The sequence below is a fragment of the Triticum dicoccoides genome, chromosome 3B (genome assembly GCF_002162155.2).
Source record: "Triticum dicoccoides isolate Atlit2015 ecotype Zavitan chromosome 3B, WEW_v2.0, whole genome shotgun sequence".
Classification (NCBI taxonomy): Eukaryota; Viridiplantae; Streptophyta; class Magnoliopsida; order Poales; family Poaceae; genus Triticum; species Triticum dicoccoides.
Genome location: NC_041385.1, coordinates 441945782 through 441961406, shown reverse-complemented (window position 1 = coordinate 441961406; position 15625 = coordinate 441945782).

Here is a 15625-nt window from a genome sequence, read left to right as displayed (position 1 = left end):
CTTTTACAGGAGATAGAACATTACATCCCGATATGCACCTAATCTATGTGGATGAAGTTTGTGGATTATTTAAGCTTGCAGGTATGCCCAAGGATGTTATCAAGAAGAAGGTCTTCCCTTTATCCTTGAAGGGAAAGGCATTGACATGGATTAGGCTATGTGATGATATTGGATCATGGAACTACAACTGATTGAAATTGGAATTTCATCAGAAGTTTTATCCTATGCATCTGGTTCATCGTGATCGTAATTATATATATAATTTTTGGCCTCACGAAGGAGAAAGTATCGCTCAAGCTTGGGGGAGGCTTAATTCAATGTTATATTCGTGCCCCAATCATGAGCTCTCAAGAGAAATTATTATTCAAAAAATTTATGCTCGGCTTTCTCTCAATAATCGCTCCATGCTCGATACTTCTTGTACTGGTTCTTTTATGATGAAGACTATTGAATTTAGATGGGATTTTTTATTGAAAAGAATTAAACGCAACTCTGAAGATTGGGAACTCGACTAAGGTAAGGAGTTAGGTATAACACCTAAGTTCGATTGTGTTAAATCTTTTATGGATACCAATGCTTTTCGTGAATTTAGCACTAAATATGGACTTGACTCTAAGATAGTAGCTTCTTTATGTGAATCATTTGCTACTCATGTTGATCTCCCTAAGGAGAAGTGGTTTAAATATCATCCTCCCATTGAAGTGAAAGTAGTAGAACCCATTAAAGTTGAAGAGAAAACTATTACTTATAATGTTGATCCTATTATTCATACTGCTTATATTGAGAAACCACCTTTCCCTGTTAGAATAAAGGATCATGCTAAAGCTTCAACTTTGGTTCGTAAGAGTAATGCTAGAACATCTACACCCCCTGAGCAAATTAAAGTTGAACCTACTATTCCTATGGTTAAAGATCTCTTGGTTGATAATATTGATGGGCATGTTATTTACTTCTGTGATGAAGCTGCTAGAATTGCTTGACCCGATACTAAAAATAAACATAGACCTGTTGTTGGCATGCCTGTTGTTTCTGTTAAAATAGGAGATCATTGTTATCATGGCTTATGTGATATGGGTGCTAGTGCGAGTGCAGTACCTCATTCCTTATACGAAGAAATTATGCATGATCTCGCACCTGCTGAAATAGAAGGCATTGATGTTACTATTAAACTTGCCAATAGAGATACTATTTCACCAATTGGGATTGTTAGAGATGTTGAAGTCTTGTGTGGGAAAATTAAATATGGTATTGATTTTCTTGTTCTTGGCTCCCCACAAGATGACTTTTGTCCCATTATATTTGGTAGACCCTTCTTGAATACTGTTAATGCTAAGATAGACTGCGAAAAGATATCGTTATTGTTGGTTTAGGGGATATGTCTCATGATTTTAATTTTGCTAAATTTCGTAGACAACCACATGATAAAGAATTGCCTAGTAAATATGAAATTATTGGTCTTGCTTCTATTGCCATGCCTCCTAATGATCCTTTAGAACAATACTTGCTAGACCATGAAAATGATATGTTTATGAATGAAAGAAGGGAAATAGATGAAGTATTCTTTAAACAGGGACCTAGTTTGAAACACAACTTGCCTGTTGAAATCCTAGGGGATCCTCCTCCACCCAAGGGTGATCTCGTGTTTGAGCTTAAACCTTTACCTGATACTCTTAAATATGCTCATCTTGATGAAAAGAAGATATATCCTGTTATTATTAGTGCTAACCTTTCAGAGCATGAAGAAGAGAAATTATTGAAAACTCTGAAGAAGCACTGTGCTGCTATTGGATATACTCTTAATGATCTTAAGGGCATTAGTCCCACTCTATGCCAGCACAAAATAAAACTAGAAAAAGATGCTAAACCAGTTGTTGATCATCAACGACGGTTAAATCCTAAGATGAAAGAAGTGGTAAGAAATGAAATACTAAAGCTTCTGGAGGCAGGTATAATTTATCCCGCTGCTGATAGTCAGTGGGTAAGTCATGTCCATTGTGTCCCTAAGAAGGGAGGTATTACTGTTGTTCCCAATGATAAGGATGAATTGATCCCACAAAGAATTGTTACATGTTATAGAATGGTAACTGATTTTTGCAAATTAAATAAAGCTACTAGAAAAGATCATTACCCTTTACCTTTTATTGGTCAAATGCTAGAAAGATTATCCAAGCATACACATTTTTGCTTTCTAGATGGTTATTCTGGTTTCTCTCAAATACCTGTGTCAAAAGAGGATCATGATAAGACCACTTTTACTTGCTCTTTTGGTACCTTTGCTTATAGACGTATGCCTTTTGGTTTATGCAATGCACCCGCTAGCTTTCAAAGATGTATAACTGCTATATTCTCTGACTTCTGTGAAAAGATTGTTGAAGTTTTCATGGATGATTTCTCCGTGTATGGAACTTCTTTTGATGATTGCTTAAGCAACCTTGATCGAGTATTGCAGAGATGTGAAGAAACTAATCTTGTCTTGAATTGGGAGAAGTGCCAGTTTATGGTTAATGAAGGTATTGTCTTGGGGCATAAAATTTCTGAAAGAGGTATTGAAGTTGATAAAGCTAAAGTTGATGCTATTGAAAATATGCCGTGTCTTAAGGACATCAAAGGTATAAGAAGTTTCCTTGGTCATGCCTGTTTTTATAGGAGGTTCATTAAAGAATTCTCAAAAATTTCTAGGTCTCTGACTAATCTCTTACAAAAAGATGTTCCTTTTGTCTTTGATGATGATTGTGTATAAGAATTTGAAATACTTAAGAAATCCTTAATTTCTGCACCTATTGTTCAGCCTCCTGATTGGAATTTACCCTTTGAAATCATGTGTGATGCTAGTGATTATGCTGTAGGTGTTGTTCTAGGGCAAAGAGTTCATAAGGAATTGAATGTTATCCAATATGCTAGTAAAACTGTAGACAATGCCTAGAGAAATTATGCTACTACTGAAAAAGAATTTTTAGCAGTTGTGTTCGCTTGTGATAAGTTCGGACCTTATATTGTTGATTCCAAAGTAACTATTCACACTGATCATGCCGCTATTAAATATCTTGTGGAAAAGAAAGATGCTAAACCTAGACTTGTCAGATGGGTTCTCTTGCTACAAGAATTTTATTTGCATATTATTGATAGAAAGGGAGCTGAGAACCCCGTTGCAGACAACTTGTCTAGGTTAGAAAATGTCCTTGATGACCCACTACCTATTGATGATAGCTTTCCTGATGAACAATTAGCTGTCATAAATGCTTCTCGTACTGCTCCGTGGTATGCTGATTATGCTAATTACATTGTTGCTAAATTTATACCGCCTAGTTTCACATACCAGCAAAAGAAAAAGTTTTTCTATGATTTAGACATTACTTTTGGGATGACCCGCACCTTTATAAAGAAGAAGTAGATGGTGTTATTAGACGTTGTGTACCTGAGCATGAACATGAACATATCCTACGCAAGTGTCACTCCGAGGCATATGGAGGACACCGCGCGGGAGATAGAACTACACATAAGGTATTGCAATCCAGTTTTATTGGCCTACTCTTTTCAAAGATGCCTATAAGTTTGTCTTGTCTTGTAATGAATGTTAAAGAATTGGTAATATTAGTAGACATCGAGAAATTCCTATGAACTATTCACTTGTTATTGAACCATGTTTTAGTTGCTGTTGATTACGTTAATAAGTGGGTAGAAGCTATTCCAACTAGTAGTGCTGATCATAACACTTCTATTAAGATGCTTAAAGAAGTTATTTTCCAAGGTTTGGAGTCCCTGGATACTTAATGACTGATGGTGATTCACATTTTATTCATGGTGCTTTTTGTAAAATGCTTGCTAAGTATGATGTTAATCATAGAATTGCGTCTCCATACCATCCACAGTCTAGTGGTCAGGTAGAACTGAGTATTAGAGAGATTGAATTAATCTTGCAAATGACTGTTAATAGATCTAGAAAGAATTGGTCCAAGAAACTTGATGATGCATTATGGGCCTATAGAACAGCATGTAAAAATCCTATGGGTATGTCTCCATAAAAAATGGTTTATGGAAAAGCTTTTCACTTACCTCTCGAACTAGAACATAAGGCATATTGGGCTATTAAAGAGCTCAATTATGATTTCAAACTTGCCGGTAAGAAGAGGCTATTTGACATTACCTCACTTGATGAATGGAGAACCCAGGCCTATGAGAATGCCAAACTGTTTAAAGAAAAAGTTAAAAGATGGCATGACAAAAGGATACAAAAGTGTGAGTTTAATGTAGGTGATTATGTCTTGCTATACAATTATCGAGGAGGTCCATCGTTCCGGTGCCATAAAAATCAACAACACCGAAGGCACAAATTCGAAGGTGCTAAACGGTCAAAGAATCAAACAATATATCTCTGGTAATCCCATAAATGTTGAAACCAATGTTATTGACACCATAACCCCGGAGGAGTACATAAGGGACACTTTCCAGAACGTTCCAGGCTCCGAAAAGGAATAGGTATGTGGTACGGTAAGTAAACCGACTCCAAAACAGTTCTAATAGCAATTTTTCTCCATTTTGGAATATTTAAAAAATTAGGAAAATAAGAAGTAGTCCGAAAAAGACATGAGAGGCATCCACGAGGGTGGAGGGCGCGCCCTACCCCCCTGGGCGCGCCCCCTGCCTCGTGGACACCCCGTGTGCCCTCCGGACTCTGTTTTCTTGCACGATACTTCTTTTGGTCGGTAAAAAGTCATTATATAATCTCCCAAAGGTTTTGACCACCGTACCACGACGAAACCCCCTGTTTTTGTTTTGAGTTGTTTCTGCCATAGATTAGAGTAATATGCCGTCCCAGGATTTGGAGGGAAAAAGCTATGTGGCAGATTACCTTGCAGACCGCAAGGTCTACGGGGACTTGGAGCATTGCGGTTGGACCACAAAGGAAGAAGAGGACTATGATCCTAAGGGAAAGGAGGAGACAAGCTCATATGAAGATGAAGTCCCACTACCTCAACCTGGGGACATGCACGTGGAGTTTAAAAAGTCAAGCCTCCCTGATAGAGCAAAAAACCTAAGATCGAGTTTATCCCTTTTTGTCTCTTGCAGGAGAACAAACAGGAACTATGCAAAAAGATATTAAGCCTTGAGCAGGAGATTGATGACCTAAGGGAGCAAAATTCCATCCGCAAGTGCAAATTAAGGAAGAAGCCTACATCATCAATAACTCCAACATCACCACCTCCGAAGAAAGAGACATAAATACATGGGTATGGGCACTCCCCTTGGCAACTGCCAAGCTTGGGGAGGTGCCCCAGTATCGTATCACCATCACACTTCCATCTTTACCATTTTTCTTAGTTCGATCCTTTTGCTTATATTTTGATCTAGTAGAATAAAGTTTTAGTATGATCTAGCTTTGAGTTTTTTGTGTTGATCCCTATCTATGTAATCAAGTCCGTGAGCTATATATAATAGAGATTAGTTTTGAGTCGAGGGCTTTGCTACCTTGCTATGATCTTGAGGGAATAAAAAGAAAGAATAAAAAGAAATAAAAAGATCATATTGATCTTATGGAGAGTGATGACTTCACATATAAAGAGTATGATGAATAAAAGATGTTGAAAGTTGACAAACATAGTTTTGGTCATCGTTGCAATTAATAGCAAGTAATAAAGAAAGAGAGGTTCTCACATATAAATATACTATCTTGGACATCTTTTATGATTGTGAGCACTCATTAAAATATGACATGCTAAAAAGTTGATGTTGGACAAGGAAGACAACATAATGGGTTATGTTTTCTTATATCCAGAATAAATTATATTGTCATGGATCATCCAACATGTTGAGCTTGCCTTTCCCCCTCATGCTAGCCAAATTCTTTGCACCAAGTAGAAATACTACTTGTGCTTCCAAACATCCCCAAACCCAGTTTTGCCATGAGAGTCCACCATACCTACCTATGGATTGAGCAAGATCCTTCAAGTAAGTTTTCATCGGTGCAAGCAATAAAAATTGCGCTCTAAATATGTATGACTTATTAGTGTGAAGAAAATAAGCTTTATACGAGCTTGTGATATGGAAGAAATAAAAGCGACGGAGTGCATAATAAAGGTCCTTATCACAAGTGGCAATATAAAGAACGTTATTTTGCATTAAGATTTTGTGCATCCAACCATAAAAGCGCATGACAACCTCTGCTTCCCTCTGCGAAGGGCCTATCTATTATTTTTTCTTCTACCTTATACAAGAGTCATGGTGATCTTCACCTTTCCTTTTTACACTTTATCCTTTGGCAAGCACTATGTGTTGGAAAGATCCTGGTATATATATACAATTGGATGTAGGTTTTCATAAAGTACTATTGTTGACATTACCTTGAGGTAAAAGGTTGGGAGGCGAAATTATAAGCCCCTATCTTTCTCCGTGTCCGATTAAAACTTCATACCCATAAGTATTGCGTGAGTGTTAGCAACTGTGAAAGACTAAATGATAGTTGAGTATGTGGACTTGCTGAAAAGCTCTTATATTGACTCTTTCCGATGTTATGATAAATTGCAATTGCTTCAATGGCTGAGATTATAGTTTGCTAGTTTTCAATGAAGTTTCCGATTCATACTTTACATTGTGAATAGATTGTCACTTTAGCATAAGAAATCATATGACAATATATATGTTGCTATTCTAAGAATGATCATGATGCCCTCATGTTTGTATTTTATTTTATCAACACCTCTATCTCTAAACATGTGGACATATTTTTTGATATCGGCTTCCGCTTGAGGACAAGCGAGATCTAAGCTTGGGGTAGTTGATACGTCCATTTTCCATCATGCTTTTATATTGATATTTATTGCATTATGGACTGTTACAACACATTATGTCACAATACTTATGCCTTTTCTCTCTTATTTTACAAGGTTTACACGAAGAGGGAGAATGCCGGCTGCTGGAATTCTGGGCTGGAAAAGGAGCAAATATTAGAGACCTATTCTGCACAACTCGAAAAGTACTGAAACTCCATGAAAGTCAGTTTTGGAATATATTAAAAATATTGGGTGAAGAAAGCACCAGAGGGGGGCCACCCACAGTCCACGAGGGTGGAGGGTGCACCCTACCCCCTTGGGCGCGCCTCCCTGCCTCGTGGGCCACCTGGCAGCTCCCCGATGCCCATCTTCTGCTATATGGTGTCTTTTGCCCTGGAAAAAGCATAAGGAAGCTTTCGGGACGAAGCGCCGCCGTCTCGAGGCGGAACCTTGGCGGAACCAATCTAGGGCTCCGGCGGAGCTGTTCTGTCGGGGAAACATCCCTCCGGGAGGGGGAAATCGTCACCATCGTCATCATCATCGATCCTCTCATTGTGAGAGGGTCAAACTCCGTCAACATCTTCACCAACACCATCTCCTCTCAAACCCTAATTCATCTCTTGTATCCGATCTTTGTCTCAAAACCTCAGATTGGTACCTGTGGGTTGCTAGTAGTGTTGATTACTCCTTGTAGTTGATGCTAGTTGGTTTATTTGGTGGAACATCCTCTGTTCAGATCCTTTATGCTATTCAATACCCCTCTAATTATGAACACGAATATGATTTGTGAGTAACGTTTGTTCCTGAGGACATGGGAGAAGTCTTGTTATAAGTAGTCATGTGAATTTGGTATTCGTTCGATATTTTGATGAGATGTATGTTGTCTCTCCTCTAGTGGTGTTATGTGAACATCGACTACTAGACACATCACCATTATTTAGGCCTATGGGAAGGCATTGGGAAGTAATAAGTAGATGATCGGTTGCTAGAGTGACAGAAGCGTAAACCATAGTTTATGTGTTGCTTCGTAAGGGGCTGATTTGGATCCATATGTTTCATGCTATGGTTAGGTTTACCTTAAATCTTCTTTCGTAGTTGCGAATGCTTGTGAGAGGGGTTAATCATAAGTGGGATGCTTGTCCAAGGAAGGTCAGTACCCAAGCACCGGTCCACCCACATATCAAATTATCAAAGTAACGAATGCGAATCATATGAGCATGATGAAAACTAGCTTGACGATAATTCCCATGTGTCCTCAGGAGCGCTTTGCTTTATATAAGAGTTTGTCCAGGCTTGTCTTTTTCTACAAAAAGGATTGGGCCACGTTGCTGCACTTTGGTTACTTTGTTACTTGTTACCCATTATGAATTATCTTATCACAAAACTATCTGTTACCGATAATTTCAGTGCTTGCAAAGAATACCTTACTGAAAACCGCTTGTCATTTCCTTCTGCTCCTCATTGGGTTCGACACTCGTACTTATTGGGAGGACTATGATAGATCCGCTATACTTGTGGGTCATCAGAGATCCGTTTATCTATTGCGGCAGATATAGATCTCATCTTTTTATCCTTAGAAGCAACAATACATACGTGTCTGTTCCCTTTCTGTCACTAGGATCAAGCACCGTAAGATCGAACCCACTACCGGGCACCTCTTCCCATTGCAAGACAAATAGATCAAGTTGGCCAAACAAAACCCAAATATCAGAGAAGAAATATGAGGCTATGAGAGATCATGCATATAAGAGATCAAAGAAACTCAAATAACTTTCATGGATATAAAAATATATAACTGATCATAAACTCGAAGTTCATCGGATCCCAACATACACACGGCAAAAAGAGTTACATCATATGGATCTCCAAGAGACCATTGTATTGAGAATTCAACGAGAGAGAGAAAGCCATCTAGCTACTAACTACTGACCCAAAGGTCTACAAAGAACTACTCATGCATCATCGGAGAGGCACCAATGGAAGTGATGAACCCCTCCGTGATGGTGTCTAGATTGGATCTAGTGGTTCTGCACTCTGCGGCGGCTGGATGAATATTTTGTCGACTCCCCTAGGGTTTCTGGAATATTGGGGTATTTATAGAGAAAAGAGGCGGTCCGCGGGGCACACGAGGTGGGCACAACCCACCACGGCGCACCTGGGCCTCCTGGCGCGCCCTGGTGGGTTGTCCCCTCCTCGGGACTCCCCATAGGTGCAACGAGGGCCCATCTTCTTCCTTTAGGTCCATAAAAAACCATCGTAAAGTGGCGTGGCATTTGGACTCCGTCTGATATTGATTTCCTGCAATGTAAAAAACATGCAGAAAACAACAACTGGCACTTGGCATCGTATCTAGAATTTTTGATTTTTCCATGCCAATATTCTACGACTTTCATATACTTTTGGCAACTTTTTATACTATTTTTGGGGACTAACATATTGATCCAGTGCCCAGTGCCAGTTCCTGTCTGTTGCATGTTTTATGTTTCGCAGAAACCCCATATCAAACGGAGTCCAAACGGGATAAAAACGGATGGAGAATTATTTTGGAATATTTGTTATTTTTGGGAGGAAGAATCAACGCGAGACGATGCCCGAGGTGGCCACGAGATAGGGGCCCACGCCCAATTAAAGTGGGCGCACCCCCCACCCTCGTGGGCCACCCGTAAGGCGGTTGATGCCCTTCTTTGGCCGCAAGAAAGCTATTTTTGGAAAACAATCTGGGCGAAGGTTTCAATCCAATCGGAGTTACGAATCTCCAGATATAAAGGAAACGGTGCCAGGGCAGAATACCAGAACGCAGAAACCGAGAGATAGATCCAATCTCGGAGGGGATCTTGCCCCTCCCAAGCCATGGGAGACAAGGACCAGAGGGGAAACCCTTCTCCCATCTAGGGAGAAGGTCAAGGAAGAAGAAGAAGAAGGGGGCTCTCTCCCCCTTGCTTCCGGTGGCGCCGGAACGCTGCCGGGGGCCATCATCATCACCGCGATCTTCACCAACACCTCCGCCATCTTCACCAACATCTGCATCACCTTCCCCCATCTATATTCAGCGGTCCACTCTCCCGCAACCCGCTATACCCTCTACTTGAACATGGTGCTTTATGCTTCATATTATTACCCAATGATGTGTTGCCATCCTATGATGTCTGAGTAGATTTTCGTTGTCCTATTGGTGGTTGATGAATTGCTATGATTGATTTAATTTTCTTGTGGTTATGTTGCTGTCCTTTGGTGCCCATCATATGAGCGCGCGCGTGGATCACACCACAGGGTTAGTTGTATGTTGATAGGACTATGTATTGGAGGGCTAGAGTGACAGAAGCTTCAACCTAGCATAGAAATTGATGCATACGGGATTGAAGGGGGACGAATATATCTTAATGCTATGGTTGGGTTTTACCTTAATGTACGTTAGTAGTAGCGGATGCTTGTTCATAGTTCCAATCATAAGTGCATAGAATTCCAAGTCAGGGATGACATGCTAGCAGTGGCCTCTCCCACATAAAACTTGCTATCGGTCTAGTAAAGTAGTCAATTGCTTAGGGACAATTCCACAACTCCTACCACCACCTTTCCACTCTTGCTATATTTACTTTATTGCATCTTTATCTGAACAGCCCCTACTTTTTATTTACGTGTTCTTTATTATCTTGCAATCCTATTCTATCACACCTACAATGTACCACTAGTTTCATACTTTTTCTAGGTAAAGCGAACGTCAAGCGTGCGTAGAGTCATATCAGTGGCCGATAGGACTTGAGAGAGTATTTGTTCTACCTTTAGCTCCTCGTTGTGTTCGACACTCTTACTTATCAAAAGAGGCTACAACTATCCTGTATACTTGCGGGTTATCAAGCCCTTTTTCTGGCGCTATTGCCGGGAAGTCATTGCGTGGGGTGAATATTCTCGTGTGTGCTTGTTTGCTTTATCACTAAGTAATTTTTATTTGCTGTTCTTAGTTGTTCTTTATCATTAGTTATGGATATGGAACACGAAATACCAAAAAATTAGGTGTACTTGCTACTCATGGAGATGGGGTAACTCCTAAAACCCTTGATGATCATCATGTGAGAAATATTTTGTACTACTTTGATAATCCTGAGAAAACCCCAGTCAACTTTATAATGGGAGACACGTTGGATCAACGTGAATACTTTAGGGATTATCGCTTTACACAAAAAGGGAAACTATTACGGGATCAAATTAATATGTTGCGTTGGTATGCTCGGGATCTATGCTTGAGATATGATTATAATTGCTGCTCTAGGATGAAGGCTTCGCACCTTCCCTTTTCATGCAAATTTAATGATAATGAAACCTTAGCTTCTTATGCTAATGGTATATATGATTACTATGATGTTGAACAAATCCAATAATTTGTTGCTTCTAAGGCTACTTATGAAATTGAATCTTTGTTTGAAAAGTATGAAGCTTTTGATGATGATGGTGTTTATAGGCCTGAAAATTTTGCTATATTGAAATATTTGCTATGAGAATTATGAATACAATTACTATATTAATGCATTTATTGAGAAAGTCTCCGCTGTCCAAGAAGAGATTAATATCTTGCAGGAAGCTATGGAAGAAGAAATTGATGAAACTGTGAGCTCATTGGATGAAAAAGATGATGAGGAGAGCGAAGAACAAAAGGAGGAAGAGCAGATTGATCACCCGTGCCCACCTTCTAATGAGAGTAACTCTTCAACTCATACATTGTTTAATTCCCCTTCGTGCTTACCGAAGGATGATTGCTATGATGATTGCTATGATCCCGTTGATTCTCTTGAAATATCCCTTTTTGATGATGCTTGCTATGCTTGTGGCCAAGATGCCAATATGAATTATGCTTATGGAGATGAACTTGCTATAGTTCCTTATGTTAAACATGAAATTGTTGCTATTTCACCCACGCATGATAGTCCTATTATCTTTTTGAATTCTCCAAACTACACTATATCAGAGAAGTTTGTGCTTATTAAGGATTATATTGATGGGTTGCCTTTTACCGTTGCACATGATAATTTTGATGAATGTGATATGCATGTGCTTGCTGCTCCTACTTGCAATTACTATGAGAGAGGAACTATGTCTCCACCTCTCTATGTTTCCAATATGATAAAATTGCAAGAAACTGCTTATACTATGCATTGGCCTTTACTATGTGTGCATGAATTCTTCTTTTATGACATGCCGATGCATAGGAAGAGAGTTAGACTTTGTTGTTGCTTGATATATGTTACTTTGTGCTCTTTACTAAATTACAAATCATTGTTAATTAAAATTGGCTTTGATATACCTTGGGATCCGGGTGGATTCATTACTTGAGCACTAAATGCCTAGCTTAATGGCTTTAAAGAAAGAGCTGCCAGGGAGACAACCCGGAAGTTTTAGAGAGTCATTTATTTCAGTTGAGTGCTTTTATATAGTTTAAAAACAAAAAAAATAAAGAGGGGAACCTAAAACTTTTCAAAAAGGAAAGTGAAAGTGAGAAAGACAAGCATTGTTGAAGTGGGAGAGCTCCTTGAACTTTGTTCATGCTCACGGAAACTTTGTGAATCTTAATTACAGAAACTTTTCATCAAAAATAATTATCCCCTTGTACAATTTCATTGTATTATAAAAGTAATGTGCTAAGGTTTGCCTTTAGGATGTTTACAATGCTTGTTGGTTTGTACGGTGCAGGACAAAAACTTTGGCTGTAGTGTGCAATTTTACATTTTTAACTGGAACGTCATTTGGTTCTGATTCTTTTGCAATGTATTTCTATACAACTTGTTTAGTTTTCCTAATTTTCGTAGAATTTGTGGGGTACCATAAGTATGGTGGATGTTCAGATTGCTACAGACTGTTCTGTTTTTGACATATTCTGTTTTTGATGCATAGTTTGCTTGTTTTGATGAATCTATCAATTTATATTAGTGGATCAAGCCATGGAAAAGTTACATTACAGTAGACACAATGCAAAAACAAAATATGAATTGGTTTGCAACAGTACTTAGAGTGATGATTTGCTTTATTATACTAACGGATCTTACCGAGTTTTCTGTTGAAGTTTTGTGTGGATGAAGTGTCTAAACGAGGAGGTCTCGATATGAGGAAAAGGAAGAGAGGCAATAGCTCAAGATTGGGGATGCCCGAGGCACCCCAAGTAAATATTCAAGGAGACTCAAGCATCTAAGCTTGGGGATGCCCCGGAAGGCATCCCCTCTTTCTTCTACAAGTATCGGTATGTTTTCGTATTCGTTTCGTTCGTGCGATATGTGCAAGTCTTGGAGCGTCTTTTGCATTTAGTTTTCACTTTTTCTTTTATGCACCATGCTGGTATGAGATAGTCCTTGGTTGATTTATAGAATGCTCATTGCACTTCACTTAAATCTTTTGAGTATGGCTTTATAGAATGCTTCATGTGCTTCACTTATATCATTTGAAGTTTGGATTGCCTGTTTCTCTTCACATAGAAAACCGCCATTTGTAGAATGCTCTTTTGCTTCACTTATATTTGTTAGAGCGTGGGCATATCTTTTGTAGAAAGAATTAAACTCTCTTGCTTCACTTGTATCTTTTTAGAGAGATGTCAGGAATTGGTCATTCACATGGTTAGTCATAAAATCCTACATAAATTTGTGGATCGCTGAATATGATATGTTTGATTCCTTGCAATAGTTTTGCGATATAAAGATGGTGATATTAGAGTCATGCTAGTGGGTGGCTGTGGATTGTAGAGACACTTGTGTTGAGGTTTGCAAGTCCCGTAGCATGCACATATGGTAACCGTTGTGTGACAAATTTGAAGCATGGGTGTTTCTTTGATTGTCTTCCTTATGAGTGGCGGTCGGGGACGAGCGATGGTCTTTTCCTACCAATCTATCCCCCTAGGGGCATGCGTAGTATTACTTTGCTTCGAGGGCTAATAAACTTTGGCAATAAGTATATGAGTTCTTTATGACTAATGTGAGTCCATGGATTATACGCACTTTTACCTTTCCATCATTACTAGCCTCTTCGGTACCGTGCATTGCCCTTTCTCACCTTGATAATTGGTGCAAACTTCGCTGGTGCATCCAAACCCCGTGATATGATATGCTCTATCACACATAAGCCTCCTTATATCTTCCTCAAAACAGCCACCATACCTACCTATCATGTCATTTCCATAGTCATTCCGAGATATATTGCCATGCAACTTTCATCATCATCATATACATGACTTGAGCATTCATTGTCATATTGCTTTGCATGATTGTAAGGTAGCTAGAATGATGTTTTCATGGCTTGTCCGTTTTTTCATGTCATTGCTACGCTAGATCATTGCACATCCCGGTACACCACCGGAAGCATTCATATAGAGTCATATCTTTGTTCGAGTATCGAGTTGTAATATCGAGTTGCAAGTAAATAAAAGTGTGATGATCATCATTATAGAACATTGCCCCATAGAAAATAAAAAGAAAATAAAAGAAAAAAAGGAAATGCCAAAGAAGCCTAAATAAAAAAGGGGGCCAAAGAAGCCCACCCAAAAATAAAAAAATAAAAAAGAAAAGAAAAAGAAAAAGAAAAGGGGCAATGTTACTATCCTTTTTCCACACTTGTGCTTCAGAGTAGCACCATGTTCTTCATATAGAGAGTCTCCTATGTTATCACTTTCATATACTAGTGGGAATTTTCATTATAGAACTTGGCTTGTATATTCCAACGATGGGCTTCCTCAAATGCCCTAGGTCTTCATGAGCAAGCAAGTTGGATGCACACCCACTTAGTTTCTTTTATTGAGCTTTCATACACTTATAGCTCTTAGTGCATCCGTTGCATGGTAATACCTACTCCTCGCATTGACATCAATTAATGGGCATCTCCATAGCCCGTTGATCAGCCGCGTCGATGTGAGCCTTTCTCCTTTTTTGTCTTCTCCACATAACCTCCATCATTATATTCTATTCCACCTATAGTGCTATATCCATGGCTTGCGCTCATGTATTGCGTGAGGGTTGAAAAAGCTGAAGCGCGTTAAAAAGTATGAACCAATTGCTCGGCTTGTCATCGGGGTTGTGCATGATGGGGGCATTTGGTGTGACGAAAATGAAGCATGGCCAAACTATATGATTTGGTAGGGATAAGCTTGCTTTGGCCTTGTTGTTTTGAAAAGACACGATTGCTTTATTGGTACGCTCGAAGTACTATTGTTTTTATGTCAAATGATAGACTATTGATTTGAATCACTCGTATCTTAATATTCATGCCATGATTAGATATATGATCAAGATTATGCTAGGTAGCATTCCACATCGAAAATTATCTTTTTTATCATTTACCTACACAAGGACGAGCAGGAATTAAGCTTGGGGATGCTAATACGTCTCTGTCGTATCTATAATTTTTGATTGTTCCATGCCAATATTCTACAACTTTCATATACTTTTGGCAACTTTTTATACTATTTTTTGGGACTACATATTGATCCAGTGCCCAGTGCAGTTCCTGTCTGTTGGATGTTTTATGTTTCACAGAAACCCCATATAAACGGAGTCCAAATGGGATAAAACCGGACGGAGAATTATTTTTGAATATTTGTGATTTTTGGGAGGAATAATCAACATGAGACGATGCCCGAGGTGGCCACGAGATAGGGGCCATGCCCACTTAAAGTGGGCGTGCCCCCCACCCTCGTGGGCCACCCATAAGGCGGTTGATGCCCTTCTTTGGCCGCAAGAAAGCTAATTTTTGGAAAACGATCTGGATGAAGGTTTCAATCCAATCGGAGTTACGGATCTCCAGCTATAAAGGAAATGGTGCCACGGCAGAATTCCAGAACGCAGAAACAGAGAGATAGATCCAATCTCGGAGGAGCTCTTGCCCCTCCC